The sequence below is a fragment of the Lissotriton helveticus genome, chromosome 6, assembly GCF_964261635.1.
Source record: "Lissotriton helveticus chromosome 6, aLisHel1.1, whole genome shotgun sequence".
In the NCBI taxonomy this organism is placed as follows: Eukaryota; Metazoa; Chordata; class Amphibia; order Caudata; family Salamandridae; genus Lissotriton; species Lissotriton helveticus.
The window spans coordinates 13,832,271-13,849,132 of record NC_136067.1 but is presented as its reverse complement, the minus strand read 5'-3'; the positions used below and the strand labels follow the sequence as shown (position 1 = coordinate 13,849,132).

Here is a 16,862-nt window from a genome sequence, read left to right as displayed (position 1 = left end):
CGTAAACGCGAGACCTGTTGCATTGCAAATGCTTGCTTTTTTTTTATAGGCACGGGGAGATGAAGTGACTTGTCAAGGATCACAGGATGTCGAGCGGGCGCTGAGACTGGAACCTGAGGCATGATTTCTACCAGTTGCAAAGCCTGCAGCTCTGGCCGTTAATCCACATTCTCTCCACATAGAGATGGCCAATCACTCAGTCCCAGGAGAAATCTGAGCAGCCTCTCCCCCTCCACCCTCCAGCCCCAGGGCCTGCTCGGGCCCCGCCCAGGTGCCCTGTTCTCCTGCCAGCGGCCCCTATAAGAGCCGGTGTCGCCTGCTCTCTCCCCTCTAGCCTCTCCCCATGTGCTGCCTCTTCTGTTCTTTGTCAGCGCCAGGGACGCGGTGAGGACTTGAGGAGCCCCGACCCCCTCCCTGTGAGAGAAGGTGAGTCCACGGGCTGTGTTTAAGCGTCAGACTCCACATACCGGCTTCAAGGCGCTGGATGGGTGCACGGTCAGTCCACACAGTTTGGCTGATTGACAGTATCACTTGTCAGTCTTCGCAGCGCTCTAGGCGCAGTTGACACATTCTGCAGCACACTATTTATTTATGTATGCATTTTTATATAGCGCGGACTTTACCCGAAGGCGTCAGAGCGCTTCACAATAGGAACAGTAATGCTACATGATGAGAACATTACACAGGAACCGATTACAAAAGTAGACGTTACGTTACATAAGGTAAAAGTGACAATTGTGAGCAAATAAAACACATGAGGTAGTAAAAATTGTGAGCAACCAAAAATACATGAGGTAGTAAAGAGTGCACAAGAGGAACAAGTGACAAGTGTGTAGGATATAAGAGAAAACAAGGTATAGTTTGAGGTATAATACTGCAAAAGGTGCTAGACACTCAGGCACAAGAACAAGCGTTACGTAGGCAAAGGTGGCACTTGTGCAAGTATCAAAGGTAAAAACATGTGAGAGGTAGCAAACCGTGTGTAACAAGGGCCAAGTGGTGTGTGCATGTTACAAAAGGGTACCAAACACAAGTATATGGAAAATACTGCATAACAAAAATAAAAAAATAAAAATAAAATGATTGACACACCGGGCACTCTCTGTCCTCGTGTCTCTCCCTGCTCCAACAACCGAGTGCTCCTCACACAGGGCTCGCTTCCCTCACACCGCACCCTGCTCTCCATACATATCACACAGGAGCTTTTACCCCCGCACGTCACAGCTCTGTGCACGCGAGGCTCAGACCCTGCGGCGCTGCACAGCTGGTGCAAGAAGTGATACAGCGCCCCCTGTCTTCGCCTGCAGTGCCTCCCCCGTACTGTGCCCCGGTGCACTATGCAGACACACAGGGGCAGATTTACAAGCCCCATGCACCACTTTTGCGTCCATTTTCCCATGTTAAAATTGACGCAAAAGTGGCGCAAGGGGGTTTTGAATCTGCCCCATAGGGTTGATGTCACGCTGGACTCTTTCTACTCCCACCCAGCCCAGCTGAAGAGGAGGAGGGTGGTGGATACAGGCTCACAGCTCGAAATGCGAGAGCCAGCAGCAATGCATCATTGCACAACCACACACTCTCTTTTGTAAGACAGGTAAGTGTTTTATTTCTAATGCTTCTCACACAAAGGACGAATGAAGGCATCTGCTCTTCATCCAGAGTACCTTCTTCTCTCTAGCTTTGGTAATCTGTCCTCTTATTCATTCATTTCATCTTTATTTCGACAAAGGCAATGTCATAAAAGAGGGCACAATAAAACATCATATATCAATATAATTGTTAAAAGAAAATATGTTCCGGTGTTAAAATTATTTTAATTACATTGTCAAACCACAAATCATAGGATTATAACCAAAAGACCAAAAGCAGCAGACAAGGTCAAGCACAACGGATCTTAAAGTTCTCAGAGGTTAGGCTGGTGCAATCTCTCCCAACACCCGCTGCTACAGGATGTATTATCTACCACAATGCAAAGAAACAGGATGGAAGGTGCACTCAAATGAAGTCAGTAACAAAAGTAATTTATAAATATCTTCTTCTTTATTCAAAGGTTATTCATGTAACAAAGGCACAGCCAACGCGTTTCGTTCCCATTTGCCTTGAGGAACTTCGTCAGGGCTGTAAAAATTACAAACATATATATATACACATGAAAATACAAAAAGTATATTACATGTAAACAAAGTGCTCACGACAATAAACTGAATTAGACTAACCCAACAAACAAACAACACATCACCAAAAATTGTATAATACAACAGTCAATATGACCCTTTGAGAAGAAACATCTAAATACATGTCTTTCACTGATGCTATAGTGATGATCCTAATGATTAGGAAGATGGAACTACATAATTATATTTACAAGTGCTTGTGGCCTGGAGAGGACTGTTACAGGCTGTTCTATTTACAACATAAAAAGAGGACTGACAAATGTCCGTATCCAAGTATGTTTAACACTGATCACAAAGCAACAAGTAAGGGATAAGTTGAGACAAAAGACATATAGCTAAAACCGGACTTCTCAAGAAAATTAAAAAAACCAATTAAAACCGCACACCGAATAAGAGAAAGAGAGGAGAGAAAGAAATGAGTTATTTAAGATCACAGAAAACTTTGTAAGTGCGATTAAGAAAAGATAATCCAGACCTAAGAGTACAAGAAAAGAGAAGAAAAGGAGAATTGCAAAAAGAAAAACCATGAGAAAGAAGCAGATAGATACGCCAGTGTATTGTGGAAAAGTAAATTTTGCCATGTTATATGTGCCTACGTGTTCCCCATGTTATGATATATGTGCATGATCGATATGCATGTATTCCCCTCTGATCGATTAAAGACGCAATTACAGTTGTGTCCATCTCTAGTATGCCAGTTCCCAGTCCTCATGAAAACAACGAATATCAGGCCTATGTAAAGCTACGTTGCCACATTTTACAGTGTGCACGTTAATTCATTGAATTATCCCCGTTTCTAGGCCTCAAAAGGGCCCGGACTCAGATTCAGCTCCTGTTTCCTGAACCCTCTCCGAGGAGCGATACAGCCCCCACCTGTATCCCTGACCCTTCACTTACTTCATGCCTCGCAGTGCCCGGCCCGGCCTGGCTCTGCCTCCCGGTCTGCCAAGAGTATGTTATGATTCTAGTTATCAGTCCAGCCCTCCTTCTCTGCATTCCTAAGCTACTGAATCACATCAATAGTTTCCGTCATGGTCTAGCCTTTACGTCTCCATGTAAGAGAAATACTGTATTAATGGTCATTTAATATTCCTCAGCACGCACTACATGTAGAATAATGCATGCCCCAGTCCTAGAGTCTGTTAGCCTTTACCCTAATAACTTTTGGATTCTATCAACATGTACTATAAACACCAGATACTAGATATGCTTAGGTACATGTCGCTCTGACCCTCCAGACTTTCGTCTCCTCTTCTAGGGCAGAAGCCATAGCCCCCAGTTTCTCCTGATAACACGTCATTGCCAGTTTGCGCGCACCACTAGGTCAGAGGTCCCGGCTCCTTAGGTAGCCCCCTCCATGTTTCCGCCCCTTTTATGACATATTCTGTTACGTTTGCATCACATGTCTATGTATCCGCCTTGTACACGCCTCTTGTTACACCTACTTTCTGCCTTATCTTCCGCGACTGCTACAAACCACGCCTACTGCTACGCCCCCTGCATTGAATGTAATGTATTTGTTTAACTATAAATATTGTGCACTGTTATTAAAAGTTATCCCTTATGCTCCCAGATCCTGCCCCCGGCAGCTGCCATCCCATTCCCGTACAGGCTGTCCTGTTCCTGTCCTTTATGCTTATTAAAGCCTGTCAACTCTAGCTACCTCGTATCTTGACTCTTATTTATTGAGCTACCCGTTTATTGATTTTAGTCAAAAATAGATCCGGTAATTAATTATTTATTTACCACATAATGGCGCCCGAACAGGGACTTGCCCTTTCCCCACGCGCCGGAGAAGCCACGCAAGCCCCCTGATCCTCTGCAGCCGTGACGGAACCATACCGTGCACGTGCAGATATTTCTGCTTCAAGTATCCCTCAGGCCCACGGAGGAGACGGAGGTTGCGGTCCAGCGTCCAGACGAGGCGGTGGAGGAACGCGGCGAGTCCTGACCAGAGCCCAAGCCGAGAGTCCAAGGTCCGAGGTATCCGGAGGCCCACCTGTAACTGAAGTCCGAAGTTCGTCCGTCCGTCGTCGTAGCAGTCCAGTCCAGTCCGAGGCCTTCCGTTCTTGCTGCCCGGTGAGTACCGTTGCTGGGGTAGTATCTAGACAGGGTCAATTAATTTGTCTCTGGTCCGTGGGTTTGGGTACGCAGATCCAACACGAAGTGTCCACTTAGGTGGGTGCGGGTCCTGACGTGTCTCTTTATGAGACCGGTAAGTTTCGTACTGTTTTAGCAGTGCATCCAGTCATTCTAGTTTCTGTTCTAGTAAGGTTCTGTTCTCGAGAAATTCATGTGTTTTTCTGTTCTCAGTATTCCAGGTAGTATCTTGTCCGAACTGTTACTTTAAATGTTATTCCATGTGTTTTCAATGTCGTGGTATGAATGATTTGTTCTTTTGAATTATTATTGTGTTTATCGTGTATTGTATTGTGTCCAGACTCCAGCCTAGTTATGCCTCTGTTCTCAAGACTACGCCAGTTAAGAACTAGAAAAGGTCTGCTCGAAGAAGCAGTTCCTGTCCCGCCTAGGGACAGTCCAGGTCATTTCATGTATCATAAACATGGCATAAGTGCCATATTATATCTAGACTTATGGGTCGAGTATACTAAAGATCTAGAAGAGAAACATAGATGGCCCGTATCGGGTACATGGGATGCCGAGTGCATCATGCGAGTAGAAGAAGCATTATGGAAAAAGAAAGCCAGACAGTCCCAGAAAGATGCCATCGAGTTATGGCGCAAAGAATCTCATAAAAGAACCGAAAAAGAAATCAGAAAGTCAGATTTAAGTAGAGAATCCTCAGAAAGAGCCCAAGAAAGGGAATTAATCGAAGTAGGTGAACGAGTTAAAGCCGAACAGTCAGACAGACAGAGAAATGCCCTTATTAAGGGTATGTATCCTCTTCTTGCCGAGGGCTTGCCAAAAGCAACCCCGGAAGCACCATGTAATTTTCCGCCGCCATTAGTTCCGACCAAGCTAAGTCACAAACCGACCGCAGCCGATATTTTTCTCTCGTCCTATTTGGACGACACAGTCCCAGAATATGCAAATCCTGCTCCGCCAGCTCCTGTAAATAATGTAATTCCTGTTCCTCCAGCCACCGGGGCACCTGTCACAGTACCTGTTACGGTACCCCCGGTCCAGCCCGTAGTACAAGTACCCGCTACATCAGTCACTCTCCCAGCACGAGGAGTATCAGTCGACGATTCCAGTCTAGGGGCCGCGGGGGGAGGTCTTCCTGGTACCCCGCCGCCACACAAACGTGTAACGTTAGTCGAGTTACATGAACGTGCGTTACAGCGTACGCCCAAACAGCAGTCCGTTGCAGATATCAAGCGAGCTCTTACTGAATGCCGTTATGATCCAGTCCCAGGCGATGATAATATGGTTATATATTCATTGCGCGTAAGACGGGTGACCGAGTATTTGGACACCCTACCGAATATGAAAGAAGATCTAGACAGAATATATCGTTTCATCCGTACAGGAGACGATCCAGAAAGTATTGGCGAAATCATGTCTCTCAGGAAAGCTGAGACCCAGCTCATGTTATTAAAGTTTCTAATTAATTGTTTAGTAAGGGAACAAGATTGTCCGACTAAAGATCCGACCGAAATGAGAGTCCTGACAAGGTGGAGTGATAATATAGCCGAGGGAAGACACAAGACACTAGGTAGTATAGAGAGTATGTACAAGAAAATACGTAAGGAAATAATAAGGTTGCACGAGAAACGCAAAGCAGCACAAGTAAGTGAGAAAGAAGACAACTCTTCTACTGAAGAGGTAGACGACGAGAATACCGCCAGAATAGCGTATGTAGGTAAATCTAGATTTCCAGACCGACATTTACGCCTAGAACACAAGAAAGTCTTCCCTCCTCCAGCACCAGAACAAGGTTCTCTTGAACAAGTATTTCAAGTTACCGATCACATTCTGAAATCACGAATCGGTTATAGTGAACTTAGTACCATGCATGAACAAGAACTAGCCCGATCAGCAGTCCGATGGACTACTGATTCTACCACTTTTCCAGACGAAATAGTGGCACAAATGTTTCTGAAACTGCCCCCAGCCGAGCAGCGACTGGTGGGTATGTATATGATCCAGCACCTCATTACACTGTATGAGGGACAACATTCTGATCCAGGTCCGTTACATGATGTTCTGAACGAGTTACTCCAATATAGATGGAGAGGTTTAGGTACCGATTTAATTAGTGTCATTCTAGAACAGCGCCAAAAATATAGAACGTTTCTGAACCCGCATTTTGTTCATGTCTCACCCCCAGAAAGTAAACCGTTTTACATAGACAGACAGCATCCGTTACGAGAAGTACACCCAGTTAGGACAGCGGGTGGTGAAATGCAACGAGTATTTGTTTACACCCCTATCACAAAGATGGAACTCTTAGAGATGAAAAAGCTAATTCCCTGTCACGACAAAGATCCAGCAGGGTTCCATCGAGAATTAAAAGACATGCTCCGTATGGGAGAATACACGTATCCAGATATAATTAAAATGCTAAAGGTCCTGTTGCCCGCAGGGGTATATGAAAAACTCAAGGAAAAAGAATGGGAGGTGGGAGAGAAAAAGATTGATTGGGCAGTTCTAGAAGCTGAAGATAAAATACGAGTACCAGGTACCGGTCTTGGGGACAAATGTAAAGAATTACCCGAGTTATTGATCCAGGTCTTGCCAAGGTTACTAGCCACGAAAAAGGAAGACTGGGATGCAATCTCAGCATGCAAACAGAAACAGGATGAAGACACTAGTGATTTTTATTCTAGATTCGAGAAATGCTTTATAATTAACAGTGGTTTGAAGACAGGTAGCGAGTCATACCCTCATCTTTTTGTTACTAAACTAGTCGAGAATTCAAGTCCACAAGTTAAAAATCGAGTTTTGAAAGTCGAAAGTACTTGGCAAGCTAATACCCCGTCCCAGATGCTTCAGATGCTCCAGTATCACCAGAATAGAATCAGGGAAGAGCAAGAACACGAAAGGAGACGTATGAAAGACACGAAAATGAAAGTACTAGTTGCACAATCTGTTCCACAAGACAGTCAGAAGAGGGGTCCGAATCAAGCCAGTCATCCTGCAGCTCCCGTTAAAGGGACATGCAATTATTGTAAACAGCCAGGTCATTTTATAAACGAGTGTGCAGTTCTGAAACACAACATAGCAACTGGTAAAACTAAAGAAAGACCACGTCCGCCTAGGCAAGAACAAGTTTCACAGACTTCTCAGTCACCACAGAATGCACAACAGACAGTTCCAGCACCGCAGCCTATCGCTGCAACACAACATGTTACACAGCAAATGTATCAGTATGCTCAGTCAGAGTATCCAGAGTATCAACAGTATTCATGAAACAGCCTAGAGAGGGAGGTAGGCTTGCCTCTCATCGAGATACCTGTAGATCAAGAGGGTCCCTATGTGCACAGTCAAGTATTAGGGAAAGACAGAAAGTTTCTGATTGATACAGGGGCAAGTAGGACTACTATAAGTCACGACGAGGTTCCAGGGGCTCCGCTCTCAGGCTCTAGAAATGTTTCCCTTGGATTTTCAGGAAAGCCTATTGTAAACGAGATATCAAAGCCAGTAACTCTAGAAGTTGGTCCATTGTCCCGAACTACTGATCTATTACTTACGAAGTCATGTCCAGAAAATTTGTTAGGCATTAAAACATTGAAAGAATTAGGTGCAGTTATTTGCTGTTCTCCAGAAGGAATACGTTTGTTCTTAAGGGATTTTAAAGGTCACTATGTATTACGAGATTTTGATCCAAGATTGTCAAATGTTCCACAGCATTTATGGGCGCAAGGTCCAACTGATGTAGGTTTTATGCAAATCACACCCCATCGTGTGACTCTCAAGCAAGGTATAGTTTTGCCACGAATCAGACAGTACAGATTGCCACCTGAGGCTGTAGCAGCCTTATCCAAAATTATTGATGAGCTTATTTCTCAAGGAGTGGTTGTAGAAACTGACTCCAATGTATGTAATTCTCCTATCATTCCAGTCATGAAACGTACTGATCCAAATGCACTTCCAGTATATCGATTAGTGATTGACCTTCGAGAACTTAATAAATGTATCATACCCCAGTATCCAGTAGTCCCAGATATTTCTTCCCTATTGACAGCCATTGATTCTGATTGTCTGTAAAGAACAACAAGGGAACCCAATCGGTTATCAGGGGACCGTGGGTAGCTATATTCTAGAAACAACAGTGGTCCCCAAGAGTATATAAATTCAAAAAATGATAAACAATAGTCCACAGTGGAAACTATGTTGGCCACTGTCCAGCCGGACAGGGTAATTTATTTTCCAATAAAACAATTACTGGGGTGTAGAGGGGCACAGTCCTGTACCAATTCTGGGAACAAACTTATAGAGTTTTTTAGGCAAGAAGGAGCATGATTGGCCAGTTGTAATTCAGTAGACATTTAAAGTTGTGCCAATTTTTAGTGCTAGACACAGCATAAATTAAACACAATAGTCGGGCTGTGAAAACACTTAAAACAAGTCGACGTTTCGGTCCCTTATGCTCAATGTTACGGGACCATCATCAGGACTAACAGTACATACAATTGCTTGCCTGGTATAAACAATTAAACACACATCCGCCTATTAGGGGAGGGAAGGGTTGAGAAAAACGGAAGAAATATATATGAAACCACTTCATTGGTAAACTAGCAAGTCGACACTACACTTTATTCGGAACCGACTTATCGTGTTCGTTAAGTCCATGCAGGTGGAATCATTAGCCTAGGAACACGTGCTTTTACTAGTCTGTGTCTATAGCCTTGAATCATACACGGGGTGCAGCGGGTGACATGTGTATGTGAATGGAAACATGTTACTCTGAGTACTGATAATCAGGCAGTTATTTTATCCAGAAGTTACCTTTTCAAAAAAACAGTAGTAATAACTTCATTAGTAATGAATTCAATAAATTCAATGGATTCAAATAAAGCGTCGCTTCCACGCATCTACCGCATTCATTCTGCATTTAGGTTCATTCATTACCGCTTTTTTCAACATCATGCATATTCTAACACCTCTCAAAGTGACCACTTACCCCTGTGGGTCGGGTGGTTTATTCGGGTAAAATATTGGGTTGCAAGAACCTCGTTTTGGTAGCCGCCTAAATAGGGGAGGAAGGGGAATTACAAAATTGTGTATAAGCGCTAGCGGCTCCTTAAGGGATCAAATAGTCATAACCGGATGCCATTACCTGTTGAATAAGGGCGGTTCCGCTAAGTGCACCTCATTTTCAGGGAGCAGTAATATCTGTTGGATAAATAAATATCAATGCAAGGGCGGTTTACATTGCGGAGGTGAGCGTCTAGAAACCGGCGTTCCGGGAGAAGTTGGGACACACAAGCTTACCTTGCGTTAGACAACGGCCGGAGTGGTCCGATCTTCCTCCCCTATTTAGGCGGCTACCAAAACGAGGTTCTTGCAACCCAATATTTTACCCGAATAAACCACCCGACCCACAGGGGTAAGTGGTCACTTTGAGAGGTGTTAGAATGTGCATGATGTTGAAAAAAGCGGTAATGAATGAACCTAAATGCAGAATGAATGCGGTAGATGCGTGGAAGCGACGCTTTATTTGAATCCATTGAATTTATTGAATTCATTACTAATGAAGTTATTACTACTGTTTTTTTGAAAAGGTAACTTCTGGATAAAATAACTCCCTGATTATCAGTACTCAGAGTAACATGTTTCCATTCACATACACATGTCACCCGCTGCACCCCGTGTATGATTCAAGGCTATAGACACAGACTAGTAAAAGCACGTGTTCCTAGGCTAATGATTCCACCTGCATGGACTTAACGAACACGATAAGTCGGTTCCGAATAAAGTGTAGTGTCGACTTGCTAGTTTACCAATGAAGTGGTTTCATATATATTTCTTCCGTTTTTCTCAACCCTTCCCTCCCCTAATAGGCGGATGTGTGTTTAATTGTTTATACCAGGCAAGCAATTGTATGTACTGTTAGTCCTGATGATGGTCCCGTAACATTGAGCATAAGGGACCGAAACGTCGACTTGTTTTAAGTGTTTTCACAGCCCGACTATTGTGTTTAATTTATGCTGTGTCTAGCACTAAAAATTGGCACAACTTTAAATGTCTACTGAATTACAAGTGGCCAATCATGCTCCTTCTTGCCTAAAAAACTCTATAAGTTTGTTCCCAGAATTGGTACAGGACTGTGCCCCTCTACACCCCAGTAATTGTTTTATTGGAAAATAAATTACCCTGTCCGGCTGGACAGTGGCCAACATAGTTTCCACTGTGGACTATTGTTTATCATTTTTTGAATTTATATACTCTTGGGGACCACTGTTGTTTCTAGAATAAAGCCATTGATTCTGAAGCCACGTTCTTTACTGTAATTGATCTCAAGAACGCATTTTTCAGTGTCCCCATTCATCCAGACAGCCAGTACCTTTTTGGTTTTTGTTTAAATGGAAGGAGCTATAAATTCACACGAGCTCCTCAAGGTTTCACAGAAAGTCCTAGTATTTATAGTCAAGCACTTAAAAGACAACTAGACAATATTCACATGCCAGCTGACACTGCCCTGCTCCAATATGTCGACGATCTACTGATCACAGCCCGTTCTGAACGTGCTTGCGAGCGAGCATCACTTACAGTCCTGTATTTCCTAGCCGAGATGGGGCACAAGGTGTCCCCTTCGAAGCTTCAATTCTGTGTCCAGCAAGTGATCTACTTAGGCCACTTACTGTCCAAGTGGGGTAGGCAGTTGACACCAGACCGTATCCAGTTAATAGCGAGTCTTCCACAGCCCAAGACACAGAAGGAGGTACGAGCTTTTATTGGCCTCACTTCTTACTGCAGACAATGGATTCCTCAGTATGCATTTCTAGCAAAGCCACTGATACAGTTAACGACACAGGAGGCAGCCGTATCGACTGTCCTCCCTTGGACATCTGAACATACACTTAGTTTTAATGAATTAAAGAAAGCCTTATGCCAAGCACCTGTTCTAGCTACACCGAACTACAGTAAGCCTTTTACACTTTTTGTCACAGAACGTAATGGTACTGCATTATCTGTTCTCACACAAGATCAAGCAGGACAATACAAGCCCTGTGCTTATTTTTCGAGCACACTAGATCCAGTAGCCCAGGCTCTGCCTGCGTGCCTCAAGTCAGTTGCAGCTACAGCTCTAGCTATCAGACAAAGTGATTCCATAGTATTAGGACACTCCCTGACAGTACAAGTTCCACACTCCGTGGAAGTTCTTTTAAACCGAACACAGACCCAGCACTTGACTATTGCACGTTTAACAGGTTATGAATTGACACTGTTCCAGCCACACATAGAAATCAGACGCTGCAACGTTCTAAATCCCGCTACACTGTTACCGTTAGTTACTTCAAATCCTGCCACACATGACTGTGTGGAAGTAGTTAACACTATGACTAAGCCAAGACAAGACCTGACAGACATTGCATTACCTAATCCCGACCTCACACTTTATGTGGATGGTTCATGTATGAGAACAAGTACAGGAGAACTAGTAGCCGCGTATGCAGTGACTACTGACACCGAAGTTATTGAAACACACCGTATTGACACCCTGTCTGCTCAAACAGCAGAGCTAGTTGCTCTGACCCAAGCCTGCATACGTGCCAAGGACCTGAAAGTAAACATATATACAGATTCACGTTACGCATTCGGAGTCGTACACGACTTCGGAGTGCTCTGGCAGGAGAGAGGTTTCATGACTTCTCATGGAACCAAGATTCAGCATGGTCTCCTCATTCAAGCTCTGTTAGATGCAATACATTTACCGACAGCTATCGCTATCATGAAGTGCAAGGCACACACGAAAGTTACTGACATTATTTCCCAAGGTAACGATCTAGCAGATCGAACAGCCAAGCTTACAGCTCAGACACCAGACATTCCAGTTAACAAGACACAGACATCCACTCCAGAACAGACTACTTGTATGACAGTTAAGGATCCTACACAAGATGTCATAGACATACAGTTACATGCCACTCCCGAAGAAATCAAGAAATGGTCCGAACAAGGAGGGGTCCAGACAGATCAAGGATGGGTGACGAAGGGAAAAGCCACATGGTTTCTCCCCGACTCTATGGTTCAAGTCATTATTAATACCGCACATAGTCCAGCACATCTAGGAGAAAAAGCTATGTTAGACAGTATCCAGAACCTTTGGTTCAACAAGCACTTACGATCTGCAGCCAAGCAGAAAGTCCGTACCTGTATGATATGTTGCCAGTTCAATCCAGGAAAAAGTGTCCCGGTGGAACAAGGGGGATTCCAGCCTCCTGACCACCCTTTTGAAGTCCTCCAGATGGATTACATTCAGATGGAGCGATGTCGAGGTTTCAAGTATGTCCTCGTAGTTGTATGCGCTTTGTCCAGGTGGACAGAAGCATATCCAGTTCCAGATTACACAGCAGCGACCACTGCCAAGCAGTTGGTTCGTGAATTCTTCCCCCGTTATGGACTCCCTAGGGTCGTGTATTCAGACAACGGCCAGCCATTCTCATCTGAGCTAATGAAACATGTTTCCCTTCTGTTAGGGTACCAGTGGAAGTTCCATTGTGTGCGCCATCCAGAAGCAGCCGGTCTCGTAGAGAGACATAATCAAACCCTGAAAATCCGTATTGCTAAGACATGTAAAGAGAAAGGTGTAGACTGGCTAGTAGCCCTGCCAGTTGCTTTATTCTTCATGAGGATGGTTGCACATTCCAGATCAGGTCTGTCCCCTTATGAGGTCGTATTCGGCCGCCCCCCAAATATGTGGGGTACACCTAGACCCCGCAGTATTACAGATGTTTCCAGTAATATGCTGACAGATTACCTAGCTTCCTTGCTGTCTGCCCTACACTCTTGTCGTTCGCAGGTTGCCGCTGCATTTCCAGACAATACTGAAGTGAAACCGCATGAGGTCATTCCAGGCGACCTCGTGTTGGTCCGGAATTTTGATCGTTCAAGTCCGCTGGAGCCCCGCTGGAAGGAGCCACGACTTGTCCTTCTGACCACCCGTACGGCCGTGAAGTTGGAGGGCCGTAAGGGATGGGTCCATCTGTCCCACATCAAGAAGTTTCATGGAATCCGAGAAAAAACATTTGCCAAGAACATTTCCAAGGATTGTCAAGATTTTAAAGACTGCCAAGATACTATTCTTAAGGACTGTCCCGCTAATGACTTTGATTCAAAGCCTCCCCTGTTAGAGAAAACTCCGCAGCAGGAGTATAAAAGTAAGCTTCGGTCTAGTAAAATAAGTCAGCCAGTTTAATTGTCTAAGTCCCCCTGGGTGAAACGGTTAGACAGGTATCTGACATGTATGAGATAGACCCCCATAGTGAGAGAGTTAGTCAAAACTCAATCAGATGTATCGTTTTTCTAAGTTTCTTATTATTTCTAAGTTTAATGTTTACCTGCATAAGTTATGCATTGCATTTATGTTTTCCAAGTTCACATGTAAATATGTTTTCTAATACTACAGTAGAGCACACGTTTAGTGATCTGCCTCCTCACGAGCTATCCTATCGTCTTGCTATGCGCAATAATACATTCATTAGAATGTTACACTATTCACACCAGACCAGCAATGCCACTAATTGTTGGGTGTGTGGTCGACTCCCCCCTTTCCAGACACCGAAGGGAGTACTGCCACTCTTTCCTTATCCATTTTCACATAATGGTTCGTGTGGAGCATGGTCCACGTTAACGTCATCCTCCAATGATATGTCCCTTCTGAATCGAACATGTTTTCCAGACAAGCAAGGTCTCCCCCATAGAACAGGGTTAGATCTAGAAAATGAAGTTTATAATTTAGGTAATTATTCTTCGAATTTTATGGTCCTGAATGTTCAGTCTGATACTACTCCAGACTTACCTGCTATTTCAGTACTACCAGTCAAAGGCGAATTATGTGTCAGAAAGAATGGTTCCGCACATGTAGGACATAGTGATTGTACTACTACTGTCGAGTATAGTGACAGTGGGAAATCTATTTTCAAAGCTTCACGTCATTCTTATTTTGTTTGTGGTCAGACCGCATATGTTCGTCTGCCCCTCGATTGGGATGGAACATGTTACATTGCCTTCCTACTGCCACCAGTTTTCCTAGCCCCATCCGATTATCATAGAAACACACATCTAGTACAAGTCAGACATAGAAGGGAGATCGAGTCCCCAATTGTCGATCAAACTGAAACTACTCTAGAACAGTATCAAGATTTCAATAAAGGTTTCTTCTTTTTTATAGGCCCTGTCCAGAATAGTAAGTTAATACGTAGGTTAACCAGAACCCTTGAAGCAGTAGTGAATGAGACTACTTCTGCTCTAGGTAACTTAACCGAAGAGCAATCTGCTATGAGATTTGTCGTGCTCCAAAATCGTCTCGTTCTTGACGTCATACTGGCCGATAGAGGAGGAGCATGTAGAGTCATCGGATCTAGTTGCTGCATTTTCATTCCTAATAACGCGCCGTCTGTTTATTCAGCTATAACCAGACTTCATAAAATTGCCCATCAGTTACACCAGAATCCAGGCACCTGGACATGGTCCGGTTGGCTCTGGAGTATCATATCTGCCTGGGGATGGAAAGTATTGTCATTTCTAGGTATTGCAGTAATGATCATATTCAGTTGCTGCCTCTGTATACAATGTGGCCCTGCGATTTGTGGCATGTGTGCTACCTCTTGTATTCCTAGTCCTAAATCCCGTTCCAAGACAATTCGAGACGAGCAAATGATGCTATACGAAATGATAGATGGTATCATGAATATTGATGTTTCCTGATGGAAACGTAGGGCACAAGGAGGGAATGTGGAAAAGTAAATTTTGCCATGTTATATGTGCCTACGTGTTCCCCATGTTATGATATATGTGCATGATCGATATGCACGTATTCCCCTCTGATCGATTAAAGACGCAATTACAGTTGTGTCCATCTCTAGTATGCCAGTTCCCAGTCCTCATGAAAACAACGAATATCAGGCCTATGTAAAGCTACGTTGCCACATTTTACAGTGTGCACGTTAATTCATTGAATTATCCCCGTTTCTAGGCCTCAAAAGGGCCCGGACTCAGATTCAGCTCCTGTTTCCTGAACCCTCTCCGAGGAGCGATACAGCCCCCACCTGTATCCCTGACCCTTCACTTACTTCATGCCTCGCAGTGCCCGGCCCGGCCTGGCTCTGCCTCCCGGTCTGCCAAGAGTATGTTATGATTCTAGTTATCAGTCCAGCCCTCCTTCTCTGCATTCCTAAGCTACTGAATCACATCAATAGTTTCCGTCATGGTCTAGCCTTTACGTCTCCATGTAAGAGAAATACTGTATTAATGGTCATTTAATATTCCTCAGCACGCACTACATGTAGAATAATGCATGCCCCAGTCCTAGAGTCTGTTAGCCTTTACCCTAATAACTTTTGGATTCTATCAACATGTACTATAAACACCAGATACTAGATATGCTTAGGTACATGTCGCTCTGACCCTCCAGACTTTCGTCTCCTCTTCTAGGGCAGAAGCCATAGCCCCCAGTTTCTCCTGATAACACGTCATTGCCAGTTTGCGCGCACCACTAGGTCAGAGGTCCCGGCTCCTTAGGTAGCCCCCTCCATGTTTCCGCCCCTTTTATGACATATTCTGTTACGTTTGCATCACATGTCTATGTATCCGCCTTGTACACGCCTCTTGTTACACCTACTTTCTGCCTTATCTTCCGCGACTGCTACAAACCACGCCTACTGCTACGCCCCCTGCATTGAATGTAATGTATTTGTTTAACTATAAATATTGTGCACTGTTATTAAAAGTTATCCCTTATGCTCCCAGATCCTGCCCCCGGCAGCTGCCATCCCATTCCCGTACAGGCTGTCCTGTTCCTGTCCTTTATGCTTATTAAAGCCTGTCAACTCTAGCTACCTCGTATCTTGACTCTTATTTATTGAGCTACCCGTTTATTGATTTTAGTCAAAAATAGATACGGTAATTAATTATTTATTTACCACAGTATAATAACTCCTTACCGAGATAGATTTCCTAAGGGGCAGAATTCATGGGTCGGCCAAATTGGATGACCAGTGAGTAATCTCTTACTCGCTAAGTCGAGGCTCGTGACCTAAGGAAAAATAGTAATTTAGTATAGGGTAACAGGCGAGGAAGGTCTTCGTAGCATACCATTCCAGAGAGGCAGATAACATAAAAAAACAAGGAGTAATTGTGGTTCGAGACGTGCTAGACATTGTTGGTGATATACCAAATAGCAAGGCTATAAAAGCCCTGTATAAGTAAGGGGAAGAACCAGCATAGAGATTATATAGTCCGAGATGGGGCACAATGGGTGTATTAAGGATCTAACGTAAGTACGATAATTGCTAATGCGTCAACCATAGGTTGGCGACATCATGGTAGTTTGGCAGAAATTATACTTAAACCATTTATGTAAAATTATACCTTGATCGGAAAATTTCAACCTAATTCCAGAAGACCTTGAGTAGATCCGGTTGATGCGACAAATTTCTAAGTTGGAATTGCTAAGAAGGGGTTTAAACACAGACCAATAGTAGATAGTTAGATAAACAGACCCTGTAATGTCATATTCTACAATCATATAGCTGAATGAAACTAGAAAGGCCAATGTTG

The 16,862-nt window shown here is 44.0% G+C and overlaps 1 protein-coding gene across 1 annotated transcript in view; it reads left to right on the top strand.

The window, feature by feature from the left end:
* The first annotated feature begins 312 nt into the window (after positions 1-312).
* Positions 313-16,862, top strand: part of LOC144761189 (sulfotransferase 1 family member D1-like) — a 153,278-nt gene continuing 136,728 nt past the window's right edge. The window contains exon 1 of the mRNA XM_078646691.1: positions 313-426. The gene's annotated coding sequence lies outside the window, so the exon portion shown is untranslated. The remainder of the gene's footprint in view (positions 427-16,862) is intronic.